The following is a 13,245-nucleotide window of genomic DNA, read 5'->3' as shown; positions in this document are numbered from 1 at the left end:
CGCTCTTGCCCCTCACTGGGGCCTTTGTCTATGCTACGCGTGCCCGTGGCTTTCTCACTAGCCGGTCCCGCATTCTCATGCCCGTGGCTCTCCCGGAGCCTGCTTCTGCCCGCTCGTGCCCTTGGCTCCTGCCGAGCCTACGAGCCCTTGGCTCCCACCGAGACTACACGCCAGCCCTGTCTCGGGCTTCCCGGCGCTGGGGGCTCAGGTGGCACGCAGCTGTGCCTGGCCCCTGACCCTTCTCAGGGTCCCTATGCCCCGCCTCTGGTACGCCTGCCCTCACTGGGCCTGCTCCCCGCTGCGCGCCCTTGGCTCCCGCCGAGCCTACGCGCCCTTGGCTCCCGCTGAGCCTATGTGCCAGCCCTGTCTCGGGCTTCCTGGTGCTGGGGCTCAGGTGGCACGCAGCCATGCCTGGCCCCTGACCCTTCTCAGGGTCCTAGGCCCTCCCTGGGCCGAATACTGCCCTCTCAGGCTGGGGTCTCAACCCCACACCCCGCACCACGCTGGTGCCAAGTTGCCGCGCCTTCCCGGCGCTGCTCGGTGCCCACACAGAGCACCCAGGAAACCCCCGGACTACTGGGGATCTCCTGTGAGGCCTCCTCACACCCCTACAGCCTCACCCGGTCCTCTGGATGATATACACAACTGAATCATGAGCCAACTGGCTGCAACCAAAATCATAAGCCTACCCGCTATAACAACAATCAGCCTACCGGCTTCTACCTCAAGTCCCGGCCGTCCTGGCTCTCGGGCCAAAGCCTTCTGGTTGGGCTTCTCTCCCCCTGCACCAGAATGCAGCCTTCTATGTGCCAAGTGGCACTGCTCAGTTTAGCTCTCCCGCAGAGCTCCTACACACAGGCTGCCAGAAGGGAACTGCCAGCCAGGCTCCGGCCTAGCTGTTTATAAGGGCCCAGCCCTGCCCCCTTCCGGTCACATGGCCGACCTCGTTACTCCCGCAACCCACAGCTGAGCTGCCCTGGTGATTGGCTGCTGCTCTAATCCTTACTCAGGAACGGGGCACCCAAGTGCCCCTGTGACAGTGGACAACATGGAGAGGGTCCAGAGGAGGGCCACTCACATGATCGGGGGTAGCAGGGAAGGCCTTATGAGGAGAGGCTACAGGACCTGAACCTGTTCAGCCTCCACAAGAGAAGGCTGAGAGAGGATCTAGTGGCCTGTTAAAAACTAGTCAGGGGGGATCAGCAGGCACTGGGGAAGTCCCTGTTCCCCCGAGCAATACCAGAAGTAACCAGGAATAACCGTCACAAGCTGGCATAGGGTAGATTTAGGCTAGGTATCAGGAGGCGCTACTTCATGTTCAGGGCAGTTAGGATCTGGAACCAACTTCCGAGAGAAGTGGTGCTGGCTTCTACCCTGGGGTTCTTTAAGAGGAGGTTAGATGTACACCTTGTTGGGGTTGTTTGACCCCAGTACTCTTTCCTGCCATGGCAGGGGGTCGGACTAGATGATCTACTCAGGTCCCTTCCAACCCTAGAAACTATGAAACTATGAAAAGTTAATGAGTAGACTTCCTAAATCAGAGGAATACATACTGCTTTCCTTGGGAAATATATAAAGATATATAATTTACCATTTTACAGATTAGAAAATTGCTGCCATCTTATTTTTTTTAAATAAAGTTAAACACAGAACAATCAGAGTGACTAAATATTGAGACATACAGATGTTTTCATATACAGAAGGAATTTTTATACTGTTATAAAAACAAACATTTCCTCTTTTGTTATCACCAAAAGAATAAATTCTGTGCCCTCTGAATTCTGTAACTTTTCATAGTAGACAGGCTTTGCACTTGAAGAGTTAAGAAAAGGCTCATGTTTTAAGTGTCCTTAGTATGGTCTAAGTATAACATTCAACTTCACTCTAAGGTGGAATGTTAAAAGAGCACATAATAAAAACGAGTGTCTGATAAGTGGGTAAATGTGCCTCAACTTAAGAATGATGCTACTTCATGATAGGATGTGTTTTCAAAAGGAAAAGTAATTAGAGCCTTACATACATAATAACGTCAATATTAGTCGATATAATTCTTGCACACTGTGCCAATAATGCCCATCCTCCATAATTAGTAACTTAATTCCATAAAGTAGTAATTCTGTAACTTTTACCAAAGTTTACAGAACCAATAGACTAAGCACTTAACTCACAGAGATGACACTATATAACTAGTGTGATCAAACTGCTCATTAAGATTATAAAGTGCAATTTTATTTTGGAGAATGGAAAAGAAAATGTTAATTACCTGGGAACCAAGATACTTATTTCTGCTTACTTGAAATATGACTAGGCCAGTTCAGCAGGAGGCTGAAAGTGGTTTACGGACTAATTTTCATGCTCTGGGGTCTGGTTCACTCCTGAGTTAAATTTGGATGTGGTCCCTTTGGGTAGTTACCCTAGATCAGCCGTTCCCAAACTGACACATTGTGCACCATCAATGTAAAATGGTACAACCTTAAGTATAACCTGGTGTGGTGGGGGGGCGGGGTGTATGGTAGGTGTGGGGAGGCTTGTGAGGGGGTGTGGCTGTGTGTGTGTGAGACAATAGGGTATGTTGGGGGGTTATGTATATGTGGGGGATTGTGGGGCCAGGTGTGGATGTGTGGGGTTTGTTGGGTGTGAGGGAGGTGTGAGGGAGGTGTGGGGACCCCACGCACGCCCCCCATGGTACAGCAGCAGGTGGGGGTGCTCAGGTGGGACACAGCTCTGGCCAGCCCTGCACATAGCAGCAAGGGGCACATTCTCTCCTGGGCAGTCTGTGTCACCGATGCTCCCTGCACTCACCAGGCATGGGAGAGAAGCCCCACACATTGGAGCTGGCTGCCTTCCCTGCCACCCAGGGAAGGTGCCTGGGGATTTCCTCCTATGCCATGCAGCCCCGGCAGGGAAGGCATCTGGGTTGAGCATGTGGGGCTTTCCCTCCCACGCCCAGTGAGTGCAAGAGCTGCATGTGTGCACAGGGAATGCTGGCAATATAGATGGCTCGGCAGAGGCTGCTCCCCTTGCTGTGATGTGCAGCACTGGCCAGAGCCATGCCCAGCCAAGTGCCTGCACCAGACATGAGTACCCTGAATGCCCCTCCCTGCTGTTGCCATGTACCACTGACAGGTTGTCTGCATACCACTAGTGGTACACATACTGCAGACTTTGAACCACTGCCGAAGACTGCTGAATCAGAACATGGAACGCAGAAGTTTTCATTCCCTTGGCTAGAGAATGTACCTAATATTTAGAATCTGGCTGGTAGTTTACAAAGCCTAAAAATAACAGAATAGGAGCCAGTAGAGTATTAGTGTAACACTTCAAGATACTGTTGTCTCTCAGAAGGTGACAATTACACATTCAGTTCGACAAAGCCATTTAGTTACTTTCATGGCTATCTCCAAGCACTAGTAACCTCATGTGTTAAGTAAAAATGTCAAGTGAGTGTTTATTGTAAAATGACAGTGATGCAGATTTCCAGGAAATGAAGAGGATTATGACCAACTGACAAATAAATTTCAATTTACCTAAATAATATTGTTCACTCCTGAGCATCATAATACTGAAGATGTACATCAGTACCGAAGTGTGAGTAACTGACAGCTGCCCTTGCTAACTCCACTGTGCTTTGACTGGGAGCCTAACAGGTTTTCAGTAAAGTGAGAATGATCAAATAAAAAAATCATGGGGGTCCTTTAATTCAAAGACATCAAATGCCTTGCTAGGCAACAAAGTGAACAAAGATCAAAAGTACTTCAAAATGGAAAACCCAAAAAGAAGTCTAGATTCTGCCCAAAAAAATGGTAGCACTTTGTACATAGCTTCACACTCCATTCATAAACCAAGCACCTATTCTAAGGCCTCTGGCAGTTGTTAATTTATTGGCACAACTGGAATCTGACTAATTTTACTGAGAATCTCAAAAATCATGCATCCTACCAAGCTAGACATGCAGGGCAAGATGCATGAATATTGGGAACTGCAGTAAAACCATCATATCCAAATCTCACATCTTTTGAAGCATGTAGCTACCTGCATTCATCTACCCAGGTGGACTAGCTGGGGATCATAGAGCTCCACAATACCCATGTGCCTACGCCCAGTGTGGGCCCAGTCAGCTGTATGTGCTGGTAAAAGTTTGCACTGCAGCCAGTTATGGGTTTGCGATCTCTGCAATCAATGGTCCACATGCAGCTGTGTGCATACACACCTCCTCCAGAACCTGGTCCTGTGGCTCTGGCTGCACTTTTCCCCACACCTTTTTGTTTATGCACTCCCCATCTGTTGCCCCACTAAGGCCCAGGACCTCCTGGTCAACCTCCTCCTGACTCTGGCCAAGCTCACCATCTGGCTAACCAGGTGGGAGGCTCTGGTCCGGACGGTTCCTGGAGACATTGGGGCTTTTTTCCTGGGTGTCCTTTGCATCCATATCTGAGTGGTGCACCACTGAGCAGTAGTCACCGGCTCTCTTGCTGCCTTTGAGAGCTGGCGGGCACTGGCTGGGGTGCTTTGCTCGGTGTCCCCCCAGGGTGCATTTGTTTTGGCCTTGTGACCTTCATGAGCATGCCCTGTTTTCTCATTATTTGTCCCAAGCAGTCAGTTGTGATTGAGGTCACCACCACTGCCCAATAAGGGTAGCCACGACTCCCTTGGTGGGCTAGGTCCATGACCTCATTTGCAAGTAGATGTGTGCATACACACCAGGGGACCTGTCAGTGGGGTGCACATTGCCGGAGACTAAGGGGCTCCTCTTTCCATTGCATGTGGAGACTAGGGAGCTCCCCAGTGCTCAGCTTCACAAGTCCCGGCATGGAAGGGTTCATACTTGCTAGGCATCAAGGAGCTCCTGGGTCCTCAGCTGCCCATGATGTGGACCTAGCATGTTGTACAGTATAGCTTTACATTTTTCTGAGCAGGGGGAGCCCATTGGCTCCTAAATGGGGACATTTAAAGCCAAACCATGCAGCCCAGTGATGAGCTGCATGCCACAAATTTGAATTAAACCATGGTACAGACCAGACATAAAGATAGGCCCTGATACATAGCTGCAGTCAGACCAAGACATAAGGCAGTTTTTCACCAAACAATTACATTTAATAGTTTACATTTACTAGGATACAATTTCAATCATCAACATGCCTACTTCCCCAAATGCTGACCAGCTATGTAGAAAGAGAATTTTATTACAGCCACTTCTAGCTGCAAGAAGACCACCAAGCTGAACCTGCAGCAATTGTATGGGAAATGAGATATTTTGATTTAAAGTATAAACAAAGAGAAAATGAGATTTTGAATATCCATGCAAAACATACAGAACTCTAGGCTGCGCTTATCCAAAAGCTACACCTGAAGTATAAACTTCATTGAATTCAGTGTATCAGAAGGATTAAATGATAAGTTAACTTAGCCAAGACTTAGGATCATAGGACCATTTTTCCAGTCTCCAGATCATTCTGAATACTAGCCCTACCCTCCAGAGTGTCTGAAACTTTACCCAACTTGCTGTCATTTGCATATTTACTAAGCGTGCACTAAATTCCATCATCTAAATCATTAATGAACAATGTGTGAACAGTACTGGACCTAGGAGAGCCCTACTTAAAACCTTCTTCCCAACTAGACATTCAGCCACTAACGACTACTCATTTAGCACAATGATCCAACCAGTACTTTACTTTCATCTAGTCTGTATTTCCTTAGCTGTTTAATGGTAACATTGTGGGAGAATGTCAAAAGCCTTGGTAAAATCAAAGGATATCCTATCCACTGCCCTCCCTCTGTCCACAGATCCAGTCACCTTATTATGAAAGAAAATCAGGTTGGTCAGGTACTCTCTTGATGAATCATTGCTGGCTGTTCCTGATCACCTTGTTCTCCTATAGGTGCTTCACAGTAGATTACTTGATGACCTGCTCCATGATCTTTTCAGGTATTGAGGTCAGGGAGACTGGTCTACAATTCATTGGATTCTCCTTTTTTCATTCTTAAAGATGGGCACTATATTTGCCCTTTTCCAATAGTCCAGGAGCTTACCTGACCTTTACAATTTTACCAAAAAGATAGCCACTGGCATACATAGCCTGTTCTGCCACTGCTCAAGGTTGCTTGTCTTCTTTCCTATCTTTGCTGCCAACAGCACTTGTCTTCTGGTAGCTGGTCCTATTTGTATAGAAGGAACTAAAAAGTCATGAAATATTTCAGCTGTCTCTTCATTACTTGGAACTAGAGTGCCTTCTGCATTTTGTAAGAGACTTATGGTTTCTATGGTATTCCTCTTACTTTTGACAAATGTATATAGTCCCTTCTTATTGCCTTTTACATCACTTACCGGTTGCATCTCAGATTGTGCCTTGGCTTTCCTGATGTTTCTACCTCCACCCTTGTGCAATACTTTTATACTCTTCCCTAGTAACATGACCAAGCTTTCACTGTTTGTAGGATTTCATTTTGAGTTTCACCTCATTGAAAATATTACTGTCTAGCCACTTTGCAGTCTTCCATTACATCAGGATAGCTTGCTCCTGTGCCCTTAATACTGATCCCTTAAAGTACAGCCAGCTTTTCTGGACTCCTTTCCCCATCTGACTTGCCTCCCAAGGGATTGTGCCCACCAGTTCACTGAGCTTGTTAAAGTCTGCTTTCTGAAATCCAGGGTCCTTAGTCTGCTGTTCTCCTTCTTTCCTCCCCTCTTGGATCTTAAACTCTATACTTTTGACTTGGATGTGTGGTTTTGGGAAATCTGATATTTTAAACCAGGCATTTAATGCTATTATTATTCTTAAATTAATTCCTTAGGTATTTTTAAAATATTTTATTCATTGCCTAGACTGTACTTTTAGATTAACATCTCTTAAAGTCAATGCAGTTATATGTAAATAACTGAGACCATAACAAATGATAAAATTAACCATCAAATATGGAATACCACTGAAATGTGTAACTGAGAAATAATAATCAGTCAAGAGGGCATTTCCTGGCAGCTAATGGTTGATTAAAAGAGTTATTGGACTGATCTAAAATCAAGGACTCTACCCATAATTATTTTCTAGGGAAGTACAACTATAAAAAATTAAACTATTAAAAATAGAAAAAGGCCTATTAATGTAATAATCTGAAAAGTGCATTCAGTAGAAATCTTTCCCTGCACTTAAAGATCAGAGTCCTGGCCCTATCTCCATAGAAATCAATGGCCAAATCCTCTTTGCTTTCTATGAGAAAAGGATTCAACAGCAGTCTGGGTGACTGAATTCCCTGATGTGTCATTTAATATGATGTGGTGGGAAAAGAAATGAATACTGCTAGCAAATCAGCTGGCTTTATTTATACTGTTGTCAGGGGGTACATCTACACAAGATGTTTACTGTGGAGCTGAATAATTAGCTCCACAGTAAAATGTCACTGTCTACATGTGCAACACTAATAGGTCGCAGTAAGCTAATAAATGCCACTGCAGGGTAATCCAGCTAAACACAAGTACTACCCTGCAGTGCACATGTAGACAGTGACAGGGCTCTCTGAGGTAGAAAAGTGCTTTGGCACAGGGCTAGCCAGCAAGCAGCGAAAAACTCCTGAGCAATAAGCTCCATAGCTTATTTTAATAGCACATATAGACACATTCAGGATAGTTTTTGCTTGGGTGCTATTTCCAATATGGTATCTGGACTGGAGTACGATCGTTGTAATAAAAACAGACTAAGGACTACCAATCTTTTTCTCAGGATTTTACTTTCTCTTTCCTTTCTTTTTTTGTGTGGAGGAATGCCTGATAAATTAAATAGAACAAGAAATAAATTAGGTGTGGTAGAAGAGTACACTCTTCATTTTCAGAGAGTGGTTTGCGTTGATGTTCTTGTGTTGGTTGTATAAAGCACATGTAATATATGATCAGATCTCTCTCATATTTATCCACTTTCCACTCAAACTGCTCTGGGAGACAAAGTCACTACTCCTAATCTAACAGCAGTGAAAATAGGGTGATATCGAATAGCGCCTCCTCATTCATTTAATTCCATGAAATAGTATTTATGTAACAGTTCAAGAACTCAGCAAGTTATGTCAGCAGCACTCTGTGTTAATTTCTTAGTAAGATTTGATATACTTAGTATCCCCACTATCGTTTTTGTGACCTTTTTTCTCCCATATGCAGTGCTTTCTGCATATGAAAAATGTTCTGATGCATGCAGTATAAAAATGCTGATAGCCCAATATTTTGTATATGCTGTGCAAATTTATGGGTGACAATTCCATCAGGGACTGCAGGCATGGAACGTGATAAAAATTCTTATTCCCTGTACCTACTAAAGCAGAAAAAAGTACTAGAATGTGACAAATAGGAGAAGCAGCAATAGTTAATTATCATGACACACACCCCATCTGTAATTAATCTTTTTTTCAGCAAGATTCTGCAACTGTAGCATAAAAAAGCAGGTCAGATGATGCTTTAATTAAGGCTGTACAGTGTTGTTGCTTCTACAGAAACAAGAATTGTTTTTGTCTATGGGTGTGTGAGAAGAACTACAAATATTTTCTTAACATCTTTACACAGTGCTGTTTAAGCATCTTTGTTATGTCTGTAGTGTAAGCAAACTTATTAAAATTCAACATAGTTTTTCCCTTCTTCTCATACCCATCCTAGAAGCCACTAAAACAACTTAAATGTCATGACACTGAGAGAGAGGATTCAACTTCTGTGCTGAAAAGAAAAATATAATTGCATAGCTAAAATTCCTGCATAATGTGCTGAAAAATTACATCCAAAGTTGCATCTGGGGTGACGGGAGCAAGTTTTATATTCTCTGCAGGATTTTATGACAAGGTAGAGTAGTACAAGCCATTTCTGCAGGAAATCAAGGTCACTGATGTAGCAAATCATGGTAAATGCCACATTATTTTCTTTGTTACATACTAATAGTACAATATCCTTAGATAATGCGATTCACTGCATATGTCGTCACTCCATCAAAGTTACTTAATTTGATAAAGCAATGCTATGGAACCTTGTTAGGACTGATTATTATATACTGGTACAGTATATGTCATTGTTTGGACAATGTTTGTTGGACCCAGGGTCCCTGTGCCCCTTTTACCCTAGGCTTAGTTACTAAATCTAGCTTGTTTTTTTTTAATTGCTACTCTTTCTGAAAAACAAAATACAACACAAATAGGAAAGAGAAAGAACAGAAATCATAGACTTCTTGTACCCGTGTGGTGGCTGCCATTAGATACCTCAGGTGTGCTTTACTCAGCTGATCATGCCAAAAAGCAGTTAGCTCACATGATTTTGAGTATAGACATGCACACAATTTGAGGTGGTGACATACTATCCCATCAGCTCATCTATATTAACTGCCTGCATTGCACACTTACCCTGCAGTATATGAAAGTTAGTCCAAGGAAATGTATGCCCCTTTCACTGAGTGCTGAACTACCACAGATTAGCTTAGCCAGGTAAGCATATGTACAGAGGCAGTTGCCACAGAGCATCTCCCAATCTGTAAAGCTCCTTCCCCTAAAAATCCTTCCAGGAATAAGAAGAATGTGGTGTGATCTGGGTGGAGCAATTCCTGTAATTCTTTTTCACATTTTCTCCTCTGTATACAGGAAATGGGAGACTGGAAAGAACTTGAATAGTCTAGCCAGGTGCATCGTGGAGCAAACATAGGCCCAGGCCTTGCCAAAGCAGAGGATTCCTTTCCCTGCTTCCCTGAAATGTATGAAACAATAGCCTTTTGGTCACCAAACTGACATCTCTTACCAGGCACTTCTAAAGCTAAAAAGCTTTTACACTTTGAACTACAGCCAAGCTTCTGTAACAGTTAATATCGTCCATGAATCAAGCACAGAAGAGGATTTGTATCCAGTATGTTACAATACTTCCTTTTCTTAAGAAGTTTTCCAAGCATCTGAAGTCTTCTGATTCCAGATGAGTCATTACCCCCACCCTGTTGTCCATCCAATACACAGGAGATTGAACTGGTGGCTACCAGCAATTATTAAGCGCAAGTCGCTAAAGCTCTGTAGCTGCAGCTTTTACCAACTCATTTCCTCTTGGGCTTGGGAACAGAGAAGGAGTTCTCACACACTCTCACCAGTGGGTTGCTCAAGCAAAAGGCTTTTTTAATTTGTCACTAAACCAGGACTGACTGAATATGAATACAAGATTACAACACTGTCATGACATATGATTTGTTACCAGCACAGTTACTGACTGTAGCATTAGCAAATACTGTAACTTAGCAGTAGCCTCCCAGTATTTTGTGCTTTTCATGTAGCTTCCAATTCTGGAAGCATAAGAATCTTGCCTTTCTTTTTAAAATAAAAGGTACTTTTCTTGCCCTTGTAACCTCATGTGAAACATGAATGGTTCAGAAAAAATCCCTTGTGATAAGCCAGTCTGATTTTGTGGATGCCTTATTTGGGGTTGGACTTAGGTCACTGTTTCATACCAGGACTACATGTCACATGGGAAACTGGTGCCTCCTGAATCTGGGGGAGGGCACGGGATCACCAACAGAGTGGGTATCCCAGTGGCCAATCACTGACTGGGGGGGGAAGGAGGAAGGGAACGAGGCGCGGGAGTCCCCCAACAGCTGATTGCTGAGCCAGCTGTGAAACTGGAAGTGCACTTCTGCTGGCACTTTCAGTTTTGCAGCTGGCACTTCCAGGGGATGCATGGCCAATCTCAGATGTTGCATGTGCACCTGCGTGCACCACCTATGTGTCGCCAATGGTCACTGTGAAGCCTTGTCCAAGTCTTGAAACTAAGGAAGTTTATCCCTTATCTAAATGGCCATCATAGCTAAATAAGACGGTTCTGAGTCTGCTATTTCCTCACAGTTTGTGTCTGGGAAAAGCAAGGTTCAAAATAATAAAGTGGCCTAATTTTGACCTCATAATATTTCATTTTTCTTCACAAACACAGGAGCCACTTTTACTTAATTTTCTGAAAGCTTTTCACTTATACAGGCATACAACTAATATGAGCTAGATCCACCATACAAGCATAATTGTTGGCTGCCTAGAAGAGTGAGATTATTAGAGGTAGAAAGACACTAACTGTGTGCTGACTACAGATGGCTGTGGTAGATACCAGCCAATTTCCTTAAGTTAGCACAACCCCTAAGGCTGGCTCTGGTTTGGGAATAATCACTCTGAAAAGTAGTGTGCAAGTGGGTGACAACACATTGTTGTAGTGTTTTCCCTCTGGCATTTTGCTGGTACTTTTTAGGATGTTCTTATGCTAACTGAAAATTTAAATGAAAGTGAATTTTTAAATTGTTTTTCCTTTTTATTTCCAAAAAAAAAAAAAAAAAATTCCTTGTCCGTCCTTTTTCTTGTGCTGATTTTGTAAAGAATGCTCCATAATATTTTGAAGTAGTGGTTCAAATTTGACTTTGACACCAGTGATACCTCTATTTCATTTTTAAACTTTTAACTTTAAAAATAATACTGGTGAAAAATGTCATAACTGGAAAAAATTTGCATGAGATTAGCATAGCAAATTTAAAATTCATGAAGGATTCTCATAATTTTAGCTAATAGTCAAAATGTCATGTAATGCATAATTTGAATATTAAAATAAAAGCAGACTTTCACATTAGCATTCTTCAACCTTGCATGCTACTAAATCCACCTTATCTGGTCTTGCTAGTGACCCTATGTATATTAACAACCTTCTGACAAAGTGAATTTCTGTAATACTGTAGTACGGTATCCAGTCAATGCACAAGCCTTATGCTATTGTCAAACAAATGATGCACTACAGCTCATTGTGTGTGTAATCAGCTCCTTGTGTGTGTAATTGTGTGTGTAACCTGTACATATTTGGAAGCTCCTGAAAGTGAGATGCTTCATGTATTAATATTATATGTAATTTAAAACCAATGAAAAAGCAGCTGGTCATCTACTTCTGTTATGAGTCATGCCTTTATACAGTTTAACAACTACATTGTTTTTCAACATCCCACAAATAAGACATTCATCTTGTTTTTGGAAGGCAGACAATGGTCGGCTGTGTGACAAAGTTCCCCTGGAAACAGTAATTTGCCACACCTGATCTTTGATCACTTGACTTACTTTAAACCATGTGACACTAGATTGGGAGTGGCTTGTGCACATGTGCCAGGAGCCATGCTAGGAACCCAATCTAAGTAACTCCTGGTAAGGGGAGGGGTGGGCAGGATCAAAGGAGCTAGTGGGTATATGGGGGGGTGAATGTTGGTAGGATTGGGTCTGGTGGGTCAGTAGGTCTGCAGGGAGGGTTGTCCATCCAAAAGTTTGGCGGGGGACACTGGAAGAGCCCAGCCCTGAGGCTGGAGTTAAAAGCTGGGTATTCCCAGCCCTGGGGCTGCACTCTGAATGTGTGCAGACATTTAGTAGATCAGGGTAACCCATGCCTGATTTAACAATCAAAAATATGTGAATACCCACATTTCAAAGAGGTCTGCACCTCTATTAAAAAAAAAATTAAGGGTCTGCAAATGAAAAAAGGTTTAAAGCCACCAGTCTAATTCTTCCCTGATTCTATTTCAGCAAAGAAAAATCACCTTCCTTGGTTAAGAGAGAAGCCCCAGTTTTGGAGGATTGATTTCAGGGGGGGAGAGGTGCACATGGTGCAAGTAAATATGGTAATAGCTGAAGTAAAAGTGTTTTATTGCAAGAGACAACTTTTTGTTGGGGATATCCCCTATTGAAACAACTGCATGGTTGGGATAGCTTTAGAGAGGCTTCTAAATGCAGGGCATTCTTCTTCAGGTATGAGGAGAAGGTGGGCGCAATCTGTAAGGCTGTGAAATTGAGAAGAGAGACATTACCTGGAGCAGTTAACAGACAAGAAAACTGCAGACAAGCCTAGAAAAAAGATGTTGCTATGTAGTTTGGCTTTTTTCTTCAGGTTGTGGCTTTTTCATTATAAATGGAAAATGTCATTATCATTCATGTTGTGGCCTTTTATAACTTTAAATTTACTACCTTGATACACTTTCTTTACCTTTTTTCCTCAATAAAAGACAAATAACCACATTTGGTAAATGTCCTACTCTTTGGCCTCATTTACACGAGACGCTGACTGTGCAGTTATTACTGTGCAGTCACCTAGGACTTGTATAAACAAGCCCTAAATGACTGTGCAGTAACCTGTGTTACTGCACAGTAGCACTAGCAAACGGCTTTTTTGTGATGCTAACTGTGCAGTAGCTCAAGATTACTGTGCAGTAGTAGCACGTTGTGGTTTCTGCCATATGATGC

The sequence above is a fragment of the Gavialis gangeticus genome, unplaced genomic scaffold (assembly GCF_001723915.1).
Source record: "Gavialis gangeticus isolate Ggan-Ray unplaced genomic scaffold, GavGan_comp1, whole genome shotgun sequence".
In the NCBI taxonomy this organism is placed as follows: Eukaryota; Metazoa; Chordata; order Crocodylia; family Gavialidae; genus Gavialis; species Gavialis gangeticus.
Note: the sequence above shows the minus strand (reverse complement) of the source record.